This window comes from Pleurodeles waltl, chromosome 12 (genome assembly GCF_031143425.1).
Source record: "Pleurodeles waltl isolate 20211129_DDA chromosome 12, aPleWal1.hap1.20221129, whole genome shotgun sequence".
NCBI lineage: Eukaryota > Metazoa > Chordata > Amphibia > Caudata > Salamandridae > Pleurodeles > Pleurodeles waltl.
The window spans coordinates 301023638-301036610 of NC_090451.1; positions in this window are offsets into that span (position 1 = coordinate 301023638).

Below are 12973 nucleotides of genomic sequence, written 5' to 3' on the forward strand. Positions count from 1 at the left end.
GCGTTTTATGCTCGTAGGGACAAAGGATCACCCGGCTCCTAGTAGAGTGACTTTCCTGCTGGGTGCAGAAGCTTATGAAACGCGCTGCCGTTGAGAGATCCTGGTCAGGTGCAGAAGCCGATGGAACGCGCTGCTGATGTCGTTCCAGGTGCACCGACCGCCGACTTTGCATCAGGAAAGGCCAAGCCCTTTCTGGAGGGGCCCTTAAATGGCCCCACCATCTGATGCGCGCCGGTGGCCAGACCCGGAAGTGATGCGGCTCGCGCGACTTCCTCAGAAGCACTTCTGCCCTCACACCTCGCAAAGTGAAAGGGCTTTACCAGAAGAGAGGCAGAGGTTCTGATGTGGGTTGGGAGGCTATTTCACGCTTTAAGAGCAATGCAAGAGAAAGCTGTCCTCCTGATATGGTTTTGTGTATGTATGGGATGTGTGCGAGTATTAGTCCTGTGGAGCGGATGTGTCTGGATGGATGGGTGCTAGAAGGAGATGCAACTGTTCAGGTAGCTGGCGGCCTGGGTTGTGCAGTGCCTTGAATGCTGGTGACCAGGGCACGAGTCAACAAATTTTCTAGTTTTGCTTGAGAGTTATTTGAAGATCTTTCACAGCATCTTCAGGGTGTGGAAGCAGGATACAGTGATGGCATTGACTTGTGTGGTCAGGTCCACTTTGTTGTCTATGATTATTGTGAAATTCGTAGCATGGGTTCTGGGTGCGGGTATGATTTCATCTGGCCACACGTTGGTGCCTCATGGTGAGGTGTTCTTGTCAAAGATCATTATTTCTGTCTTGGCAGTGTTGAGCTTGAGACAGTTGACTTTCATCCAGTTGCGACTGCAGTCATGCTGAATAGAAAAACAAACAGTGGCAATGCCAATCAATATTACTGGGAAGAATTATTGGCTTGTCAGTGCTTGTTGTATTTCATCTAATTTCCATGTTTATGGTGAATTTACTCCATTTGGTCTGCCAACCAAGGTACTGGTGCCCAGACCCTAACCTAGTTTAAAATAAATATATAAATACACTCAGCAGGGGTAATGGACAAAGAGAATGCCCCGCAGTCCAAGGACACTACCCCTCTGACAAGGCTGAAGGTCATATCCTGTAAGCACTGCAAATAGGGTACAAGTAGAACATGCTGTAAACTAAGTATAATGTGCACAAAACATACACACATGGTAAAAATAGCATTTTGAACCCCAAGAAATTCCTCTAAGGAGGTTGCAAAGGATGTCATACGTTCACAGCATACAAAGAAAGAGGACGATTTGGTTGAACTTTGAGGCTTTTTAAAACATATCTCTTTTCAGTCTGCTAAGCTCTAAATGGGCTCGTCTACAGCTGAGGTTTCTCTGGAGAAAAGCCTGGAGGTATCTGCTTTCATTCACTGTTCTTAAATGCCCTAACAGTTTTATGGTCTTTAATGATCACTCATTGTGTAAATGGATTGCCAATCAAGGTGCTTAATGGCAAAATAGAATAATTTAACCCCCATTGAAACGACAACACAGGGAATTGCCAGTGTTAATGTTTTAACACAACAGGGTCACGGAGAAAGTTTTCCAGCTGAATGAGATAAATAACATTTACAAGCTCACACCCCACACGTTTTAGCTGCCCAGTACAATGGGGGTGAACTTTGAACTGGTTCTTTGACCGATTCCCAACCATTTAAAGTGATGGGCGGCCTATTTAAACTGCAGGTGTAAAGACTAACAATACCTAATAAACTGTGGCTGAAATGTGTAGGCCGCAAAAAAAGAAAGGGGCTCGGAAAACAAGGAACAAAAAAACAGACACTTCAGCAAAGGAATGTGTAAAGGCTCAATGCGGTTTTCTCCCAGGCTCTGATGCTCTGGAAGGAAATATTCACTTCGCCAGCGCCTTTTGGTTGCCGTTAGAAGGCCGGCCTTCACAAAAAGCTGAATAAAAGCACGTTTTTTTCCCCGCAAAGTCATTGGGATGTGTTTGTGATGCACAAAGAAGCCTATGCTTAATATACAAGGAATAACTTAGAAGTCATTGTTTTACGAGTGAATGTATTATTTGTTTTTATTACGCAGTTATACATCTATCTCCGAGTAATCTTCACCAAACTTGTTGAAAGATACGCTATGAAGGGCACAGGGTGTAGCTTTTCTCTCCGAGTGGCAAGTGTTGCAAACACTTGGAAGGGTGCTTTGCCATTTCCAGAACAACGTTATTAAATAACTTCAGAACATTTTTAGTAATGCACAGTTTTACCAAAATGACAGTCCCAGCAGTAAGGCACACTCTCTTACTGCTGATGTTCTGACCTTTACCCCTCAACAGCCTTCTAATTGCAGCTGAGTGCCGAATGTAAGGGGAATTATAAACCGAGCCACTGGATTCTACGGCTGTGTTCTTACCCGACATAATCCATTAACTGATGCATAATCTGCAGATTTTAACAAAATAATGTTTTTAGCTCATACGGATAAAAAGTTATTAGAAATGTGACAAGACCCTTTGGAAATGTTGACTGGTAATCTTTTAGTCGCTTATTATTTTATTTGGCTGTTAAACTGGTACTAATAAGGTGCAATATTAGCCCCGAGAAAATGACAAAATAAGGAAGTAGTACTACCAAAAATGTGGCACTTTATGCCACAGATGTTACCTTTTCTGTCACAGAATTTACTCAACCTTGCCTTATGTGTTGGTCGTCCTCTGCCGCATAATTCCAGGGCCAAATACAAGGAGCAGAAACTACAGAAAGTAAACAAGGTTTTTAAATCCTTATTAACGTTCAGTTCCTGCCGCTCCTATCATGACTTCAGAGAGCTGGAGCAAGAAGGGCAGTGCTAGTGAAGATCATGCTAGTCCTCGGCTGCCCCTAATGGACATACATGAACTCGGGACTGCCATAATTACTGTCAAACTTCATGCATAGCAAACAATGTTAAACATCTTAAATACAAGGTGCTGGTAAGAGGTAATCGGAGACGAGGTGTGGATAGCCCGGATAGTCTGCAAGGCCTCATATCCTCTAGTCCTAATTGCTACTTGCACCTCAGGGAAGATGATGAAACCATTTAATATATGTAGTAATTTATTTGGGGTTTTATAGAGCATTTGGCGACATCAAGGTGACATTATAATGCTCTACAATTGACACAATGACTGATACATGGTGAGAAATGCAATACAACGTTACACATCGCTATTTACAAAAAATACATCCTGAAAGAATTAAGAGGTAACATATACAAGGGTGCAAGGGCGAACTTTTAAGTAGGAATAGAGGGAAGGTAGTATTTGCTTTTCGTAGTTAGAAATAGGGAGCTTGAGACTGTTATACTCACTCAGACAGTCCAATTCACTCGGTGCCATACAATATTGGCTCCCTTCACAAGGTCACCCAGTGAGGAGCCAGTATCACACGGTGGGCACACAATTAACTGAAAATCCCTGCAGAGAGCAGGTTTCTAGCTAATTGTTTGGATGCTCTGCTCAGCAACGTCCATTGCATAGTGTGAAACTTCCCCAGGACATCAGCGACAGCCTCAGAAGCTTTGTTTTTGTTGGAGGGGGGAGGCAGTGATTGGCATAAAAGCACTGCTTCCTTCTTACACAGTGAACATTTTTCACAAATTGGCAGACCTGGAATTTGCTAGGAGACCTTTATGAGCCTAAAATGAATTGCTTCTTAACCCTTTTAAATGTTGGGAATAGGAGGGAGAGGCTTCATTGAATGATACCAGCGGGGTTAAATTTTAGGATTTAAAGCACCTCTTTATCTTTGCATATGCAGTTTCTGTTCACACCCCACCTGCAATTTATCTTGCCAGCTATTGAGTATCCATTCACCTCACAGCTTAGACATCAGAAAGTGGGTGCACTAATTCCACCAAATTTATTCTACCCAATCCATTCAGCCTCTAAAGGAAAGCTGGTTTGGATCTGAGAGGGCACTGCAGGTGGGGTGTTGGAGCATTCATGAACTCTTGCCACAGAGGAAACCAATTATTATGAAATGTATTGTGTTTATTTGTTGATATTTCACATTGTTTATTCAATAAGTTTTGTTTAAGCAAGTTCCCTTTGCCAGAGTCACTTTCTACACATTATTTTAAGGCTAGGTGTTGGCATGCAACTCTCAATTAGACCTATTGTTTACAATATGCATAGAGTGGGCCTTTGGTCCACCCCTTTTAGTCTTTGGTTTTCTTCCACCAGCCTCTTTCAGCCATTGATTTGAGACTTTGTCAATAACATTTTGTCTCTGCCTACTTGAGTATTCATCCGTCACCTGGTGCTATTGGCTATTTGGGCATATCCTTCTGCCTTCACTAGAGTGCTTGCCTTGAACTGGATGAGGGACTACTTAAGTCTTCATTTATCAGCTCCAGCTGGCTCTCCATTTATCTTGTTTTAATATGCTAATGCAGCATGCGTCATCACATTACATGCAGATGTATTGGACTTTCCAATACTTCTTTAATCTCTGGCTTGGTGGCATTCTGCAGTGAGCTGTCTCCATTTTTGCTTTCTTCTCTGTGAAGAATTGTGCCCATTTCATTTTCTGTCTCTTTTACTTTAGATCTCGTATGCTGGACAAGTAATGCATGCTAACCCACACTGTCATAAAGGGAATCCACCTAAATACCCTATAGACACTAATAATTCTTACACACTTATGAGTGCTCAAAAATAGAATGTAATGCCTCTATGCGGCCTTTGGGGATTAGGGACTCTGCCTGTACAATTCACTTCATTTACCAAGGGGAACTGACTGCCACAAAACAGTGGGAGGCACTGACTATGAATCACAAGGTCACAGGAAAGTAAATAAAGTTAGCATTGTATTGATTACAGTGTATGTAGGTTTTTCACGGTTAAATAATACTCTAAAAAGATCACATTATAAGTAATGTTATATTTTTTTCAGTTATAAACACTTTATTATTTCACTATAGGTACAACGTACCTACATTGCGGACACTACAATGATGGGTCAGTACCTCATTTACTGCCCAGATAGGTCACAAGGGTAAGGATTAAAGTCATATTCTTTTTTTATTATAAAAAGGGATGGATAATGTACTTAATTCAATTATATTTTATTAAATTGTTGTTAGGATACGTTTTAGGATTTATATTAAGTACAGCCAGCCACTTAATTTAACATTTAATTTGATTTTATTTTATTTTATTTCATTGGAATAAACTAGGATTTGGGTTAGTGTAAGGGTCGGGTTAAGGATAAGTATTTAATAAACATGCAGTTAATTTGAATTAGATTAAAGGGGTATTTTTGTGTTTAGTACCAAGGTAAAGGATAATAGTTCTACTTGATTTCGTTTACTTTAATGAAGAACAATTAGTGTTAGAGTTTTAGTAGGTAAAGTTATTTATTGTAATTGCAATCTTTTAAGAGCTACACCAGGTTTAGTATTAGGAATGGGTAAAGAATATCAATTTAAATGTATTAATTTTAATTTGGTTCGTATGAGGGTAACAGATTTGCCACTATTTTGACACCTTAGTGGCCCTTGTGCGTGAAAGGCATGTATGGTGGAGTCTCTGTGTTACTCCAGAAAACAGTCAGCAGCAACATTCTTTTTTGCTAACCTGTTAGGTGCAGTAGGTCACTTATACTATTATATGACAAAAAATAACTGGTGGGTGTGTGCTAGTGGCTAGTGCTATTACGGATTGTAGGATGCCCCTGGAAACTGAAATATTGAAGTAATTGGCAGCTCAGCTGCTTACGAAGTGAGAGGCAGAATATTTATTGGATATTCGGGAGGTTTTCTGCATAGGGTAGGGGGTAAGGAAATCACTCGTGATATTTACATGTCACACTTACATATTAGTGAGTTGTTTGTCCTAACAAGGCTCTTATCTGACAGACCAGTTGGAGAAAGGCTAAGTGGTAACTGTGTGTACCCAGATCTGTCCCATCTTGAACTTCCACAGGTGCCTTTAAATGTTTATTAGAACACTCACCCACTTTGGTGACAATGCTACAGATTTTTTTAAAATAGGTCCCTTATATCTTGTTTCCAGTTATCTTGGTTCTAGCCAATGGCCTTCTACTCCAGAGGGATTGACCGAGACATTTCTCTCCATATTTGTTCAGAATTGGGTCAGTGGCATCACTGGCAAGTTCAGGGTTTAACAGGGACGGCTGAAGAAATCGAGGCAGTGTTCTAATATCTATTACTATTTTTGACTGAAACGTCTATCATCCTGCTATAGAGCAATTTTCAAACTGTCTCTGTGTTTTACTTTGGAGTACTGCCATGGTGCTGAAGTGTGAATGGGTGATCAGCCATTCTTTTTGTTATGGGCTCCAGCAAGGATCTGCGGAATCAGGCCCAATGGTATTGGCAGCTTGCAGTTGCTGCAACTATGTGACCGGTTTATAAGGCTGTATGGTCTCCTGCAGACAAATGTGTTCATTCTTCACCTGGGTGGCAAGGTCTTGGTGAGCATTGGATGGCCTGTGCTCTTTGAATTTATTTTGCAAGAGTTTTAATTAGTGGGAAATATATTTATAAGACAAAGTTTTCCATGGTTACAGGCTGAACTGGGCTCATGAAATAGGCTTAGAAGCCATAAATTTACGATTAGATCTAATGAAAGCTGACCATGCAAAATTGTAGTGCAGCGAGTGAAGACACAGGAACATACCTCTTAAGCTAATAAGGTGTTACTGTGTGTTGGCAGACACTGCAAGACAGATTCCGTGGATTGTCTTGCATGATCTTGAACTGCATTACCTCATTACTTATTATTTTGTTCTACTACTTAAGTGACATGGGTTCTCTTAAGAAATCTGATAAGGTAGGTAGAAGTGCCCTGGTCCCATTTGGCCATATCAGACCAATGGAAATGCAATGCCTGCTAAACATGCTCCTTCCCTCCACCACTACTGCCACTACTCAACTCCCACTACCCCAACACCCGTATAACTCACTCAAATCTCCCCATCAACTTCTGCTCCCACTTATTCACACCACCATTCTCAGACGCTTAAGCAATCATTCTTCTCATCATTCATGACAGCCATACTGAGTTCTTACTCGCCTCCTACATTACTCTAGCTAACCCTCTTATTCCCAATCCCCAACCATGTCCCCCATTTCTACACCTCTGTTTACCTCCAACTCCTCTCCTAGTCTTCACCTAGCTAGCAAACCTGTCTCCTTGCACTACCCTCTTCTGTGTCTGGTCTGGGCAATAAGGCAATCTGGATGATTGTCTGACCACATCAGAGTAGAATTTTTAAAAACATAAACTAAGCACCATCTTCAAAACCAGAGGCATCATTGGCAAAGCCATCACAACTAGCACTCCTGAGTATCTTGCAGATAATGTCACCATCCCTTATGGTTTTCAGCACACTAGCAGCCACAACACCATCAGACCGCATAATAAGAAGTGTACAAAATGAAAAACAAGACAACATGCCTTTACTATCTATGCACCCAGGATCAGAAACAACATTCTTTATCTCCCAGGACTACTTCAACACTGCTCCAATTTAGTAAAGAGTTGAAGACTCACCTCTTTAAAGCCACTACACTACTTCACAATGCATTAACGATCCTTTCCTATTACCCATTAACTTTACACTTGTCTTTGACAAATTAGTAAATGTGCCAGACCTGAAGCAAGGAACATATTGAACAACGTCCTCGAACGCGAAACTTTCTCATCATATCTAAAGCTCCAATGGCCAATTTCTTGGAAAACTGATTAAAAGAGCTGCCTTCCTCCAGATCTTCAATAAACCTAAGTGGCATTTTAATTACACTTGCTAAATTCAAGTACTTTTTGAATTTCATGTTACGAGAAACTAATTACATCTTTTGAAATTTTACATTATGCAATTTTGCATCATTTGTTGCATGTGAGATAGGTATTCATGCAAAAAATGTCCTTCCATGAAACATTTTCTGTTTGACCCAGTCTCCTGCTGGTGTCTCGCATGTTTTGTTTTGCCTAAAGTGAGCTACCCACATTTCACTCTAAAAGTGTAATTTCCTGAACCTTTAATGGAATTTTGTGAAATTTCAGAAAACAATTCCAAATTGGGCACATCCCTAATGAATATGTTTTTTGACAGAACAGGGAAAACCTGGGGTGATGAACAGAAAAATTAAAATGAGGAAAAACTTTTGGGGATTTGGGGTCATTATTTCTCAATCTTCAAAAATAACCTCCCACTTTTCAAAACAATAGATTTGGTGGATGTCCTTCACAACTGATGATGATGGTCCACCCAATGGTTTGTTCCTTAGGAGGAACCACCATGACACAGGTTCCTCTGAAGGTACAGAGATCAACGCTGGGCCAGCGGTGATCTCTCAGTGGGGAAGGCAATAGTCCTTCAGGGTGGAAGATGTAATGTACTCCACAACTAAGCTATGGACTACCACTGGCTAAACTCGAGATTTGGTGCTATATGTTGCTAGTCAGTATTGTGGAGTCAATACAAGTGCAGGTGTCAAGTTTTGCACTAACATTGTGTTCAAGATCCAGTGGAATTGAAGTTCTTTTCCATCTCTCGCCATCCCTACTACATATACTAGAACATGAGATCCAGTCGTAGAAGAGAGTAAAGGGGAATGGTATAGAAAAGAAATCAGGAACAGAGGACTCAACACTCTACCTTGTTACTTCTGGGCTCAAGGAAAGCTGTAAGCTGTATTGGATCTCTACTACAAGAGAAATAGATACCTTAAGTAACTTGTCAATGGAACACTGAATATAACTGTAATTGCAATGTATCATTCATGTATGCTTTAGTATATCCAACTCTTTATGCTTTGAAAGAGTACTGGGACATAAGTATTTTGCTGAACATATATACATTTGAGCAGTTCCCTTTGTTAGATTAACTACTTCAAGCTATGTCATTTTTTATACAGTCTCTTGTGAAAGACTAATATAGTTTCTACATGATTGCTGTAAACCAAAAACATAAGAATCATCATTAACGACAAGTGATGCCCTTAACTATGCAATCTATTCAAAAACTGTAACTCTAGTACCGCATACAGTATGAGTAATATTTGTGTGCATATAAAATGCCCTCTAGATTTAGGGGCTCATTAGGAGTTTGGAGATCGGATGAGCCAACCGCCAAACTTGCAGGCATGAGGCGGCCGTCAACCAGGCTGACTCACCCCCTGTCGTATTACGAAGTATTACGATGTTCCCATCGGTCAGCCTGGCTGGAACAGTGTTACAGTATTGGTCTTGCTACCTGCACACCAGCACCCTCAGAATGCGCCCTCTCTGTAAAGCAGACATTGTGCATTCCAAGGGTGGTGAGCAGGGGGGCCCCTGCACTGCCCACAACATGGTCGAGTGCAGTGCTGGGGCCACCATGTGGTCCCTTGCACTGTGTTTCAGCCAGCCTTTTCATGGCAGGGTCCCCTCCATGAAAAGACTGGCAGAAATTAGACTCGTGATCAGCGTGGCGGCACTGAATCCAGCACCACCATGGCTGTCCACAACTCTGACCGCCATGAGCCCATCGGGGACCATGTTCCTGGTCGGGACGGCAGTCCTCTGGCGTTCCTCCCACCAGGGTCATAATTTGGCAGACGGACCATCTGGAGTGCGGGTGTTCGACCTCCACCGCGGCATTGGTGGTCCTTGGACTGCCAATGTTGTAATGAGGCCCTAAGTCCTATTCCCTCACAGAAACCTTTATCAGAACATATACCTCAGTCTTCAGAGTTGAAACAAGCATGCAAAAAAAGTTTGTTTGCAAATCATAAACAACTTCAGGATACTTCTCTCAGGATCAAAAGGCCCATAATCAAATTCTTAGGTAATTAGAGGGATTTATGTTTGCAAGTTTCTAATGTGTGCACAGCTTTAATCCACCACATAGATTTTGTAATGACCACAAACCTTTCCTTTGCTTTAAGGTCCCTTGCATAGATAGGTTCAAGATACAGTTTCTTCTTGCACAAATCTGACATGATGTAATTGACACTTCCAGCACCACAGAGCAGGCCAATATTAAAAAATAAAATCAATATTTGTTGGAAAATCCACTTTCCTTTGTTCTCCCCCGATAAGATAGGCCAATATTAAGAAAATCAATATTTGGTGCAAAATCCACTTTCCTTTGTTCTCCCACTAAGACTCCTATCCTGGCTACATGTGACTAGAGTGGACTATGGGCTACTTCTCTGTTAACTAAAACAGACCTATAAAACTCATATCAAGGCAATTTGCTATCAGGAAAAACAATAAGACATGCCTATATATTTAGGTAGCCTCTTTCAGTCTTCCCACACTAATCTCATTCATTATTAAAGGGACATACAATAAATGCATGAAGAGATGTGGCATTTGTCACTATGAATGAATACTTTAAAGCATTAAAAACATTTGTTGTAAAATACCATTTGCATCTTAGTTGAATCTAATATAGCACATCCTTGCAGATCGCACTTGTTTCCCTTCCAAGCCTCCTCTGTGGATTACACAAAAGATAATAAGCTCTCCCAATGAATATACAGCTTGCATCAGGAATAACTTAATAAAGGTCATCACTGTGGCTCTCTGTCCTCAACCTCAACAATTCCATCTAATTATACATGGCATTTCTCTTGACTGCTGTATCCAGCACACATTATGGGTTTGGTAGTGTCTTGAGAATTCTGTAAGGGACATGCAGAGTATTTCACAGAACCAGCCATGCTCGGATTGCACCCTGCGCAAAAATAAATTTGGTGTCCTCACTGCTGCTGGTGAAAAAATGAGGCAGCAATAGGCCCATTTTCTGTTTACAGATCAGTCACTAGGTGATTATATGAAAGCAGTGACTTGCCCCTGAACACACACATCTTGGCACCTCCCTCAACTAGCTCAATTTATTCAAAGCTTAGCTCCATAATGCTGGTGCCAAGTTGTTATTAGGTGGACAGGGTTGTTTGTGCATGGTGGAAGGGGGGCAGAAGGATAAGGAAGGGGCTTAAAGGGATATAAAACGGCACCAGCAGCAAGTGAAAAAATGATTAAAAGCAGTTGTATCTGAATAATTGGAGCCAAGTTAGAGGGACGCTGCTGTCTACAGGACTTTAATACTGACAGCTTTGTGCTCGCCTCTGAAGATTGGCACCTGTGGGTTAGGTCCAGCTTTTCCACGCCAAAAGTCGGCCCTGGTAACTCATAACAAACAACTAATTGAAACCTCACATGATCTATCCATAGCTCTTTTCCTACTACTCCTGTATTAAGACTGAGACCAAAAGGATAAGAGCACCACTCTGGCCACTAATACATGACACCAAAATGCCGTGCGGCCCCATCCCTTTAAAGTATAAACTCTGGGAGTTGGGGCTGCCAAGGCCTTTTAAAGGCTTGGAGAGGGGCTGCGCACCCCCTCCCTTTAAAAAAAGCAGTGGGCCCCAGGGGATGGGTCCATGGGGCAAAATATGGCCGGGGAAGCGGTCTGCATGCCCCCTTCCCCGTATTAATTAGACTAGGCCCTGGGGAATGGGGTCCCGGGGCTGAAAGCGACCTGGAGATGGTGGCCTCAAATAATAAACCCAGCCCCTGAGGATGGGCTCTTCAGGCTCCAAATGGGGCAAAGGGGGGCCCCATTAATGCCCCCCTGCCCATGTAGTTAAAAAAGAAATGGCAGTCACCATTTTCTTTTCTTTTGACACCATACTTTGAGAGTCCTGGGGTATTGCGACAAAAACTGCAGATTATTATTATTTTATTTTTTAACTTATATATACATATATATACAAAACCTACTGGTGGTTGCCAGTAGGTAGCTATACTTGGGATCTATTTTACATTGGAAAAGCATATTTTGACTTCTCTATATCTTTGGTGCCATTTGACAAATGTTCACAAATTTTTTCGAAAAAAGTGTCAAGTTGGGTCTTGTTGGGTATGGAAAGTTTCAGGGTGATCCATCAAGCAGGGGCCGAGACAAAAGGGAAAGGGTTAAAAAAAAGTGTATTTTATATGGTAATTCCCTTAGAGAATTTAGACACGACTACAGCCTGAACCGCTGGACGGAGTTACACAAAATTTAGTCAGAAAGTAGCTCTTGGTCCAGAAAGCACCCATTTTGTTATCTGGTGTACATCTGTTCAATAATTTTTGAGATATTAAAGAAAAAAACAAATTTAGGTGCGCGAATACTTAGCAACTATTTCACAATGAATCACGAAGCACACCCCAACAGGAGTGCTGTGATCGGCTAGCTGCAACCTGAGCAGAAAGTTGTGGCTGCCATTTCAAGTAATGGGACACGGTCCCTGGGGCTGGAACTAAACATCAAAAGGGATAAAAAGAGTCAGGGTATAGGTGCCATGACCTTATGGGTGGCATATACGGGTGTTTGTGGGACTCTTTATGCATACAACATGTCAAAAAATGTTTTTTTCCACTTGCATTATTCGCAAATGCGTCATGATGCTCAGCACGGCCCACCAGTGTACCATCAAGACGAATTCGCAAATATAAAAAGAATTAGAAAAAAACAATACAGTCCACAAAACTCTAAAAGAACTCCTCAGTTTTACAGATGATGGGGACCTGATACCACTAGCCAAGGTAAGCATGAGTGCCAGGTATAGCAGTGGTCAAAGTGGGCAGGTTTGGAGAGAGACGACGTGCCTATACTTTTTCAATGTATGAAAAGCAATTCCCCTACTTCTTGTCAAAAGGTATCCATCCCGGGATAGTAAACTCCATGACTGAAATGCTTTCCCTGCAATGTAAGTGTTGTGAGACCAATGGACGAGCAGACAACTAAACAAGCCTTCTTGCAGGGGTGTCTGCTTGCCTGAAAGAACGGTAAATGTGCACAAATAGTTAATCTGCAAAAGTAAACTCTGTTCAGAAGCCGGTATTGGCCTTAATTGATGGAACCACTAGAAGCTCCCTGTTGATGCAGATGTATTCTTTATGTCTGGAGTTACCAGCTGAGCTGTGAAGTGTCTGCTTTTAAGGGACA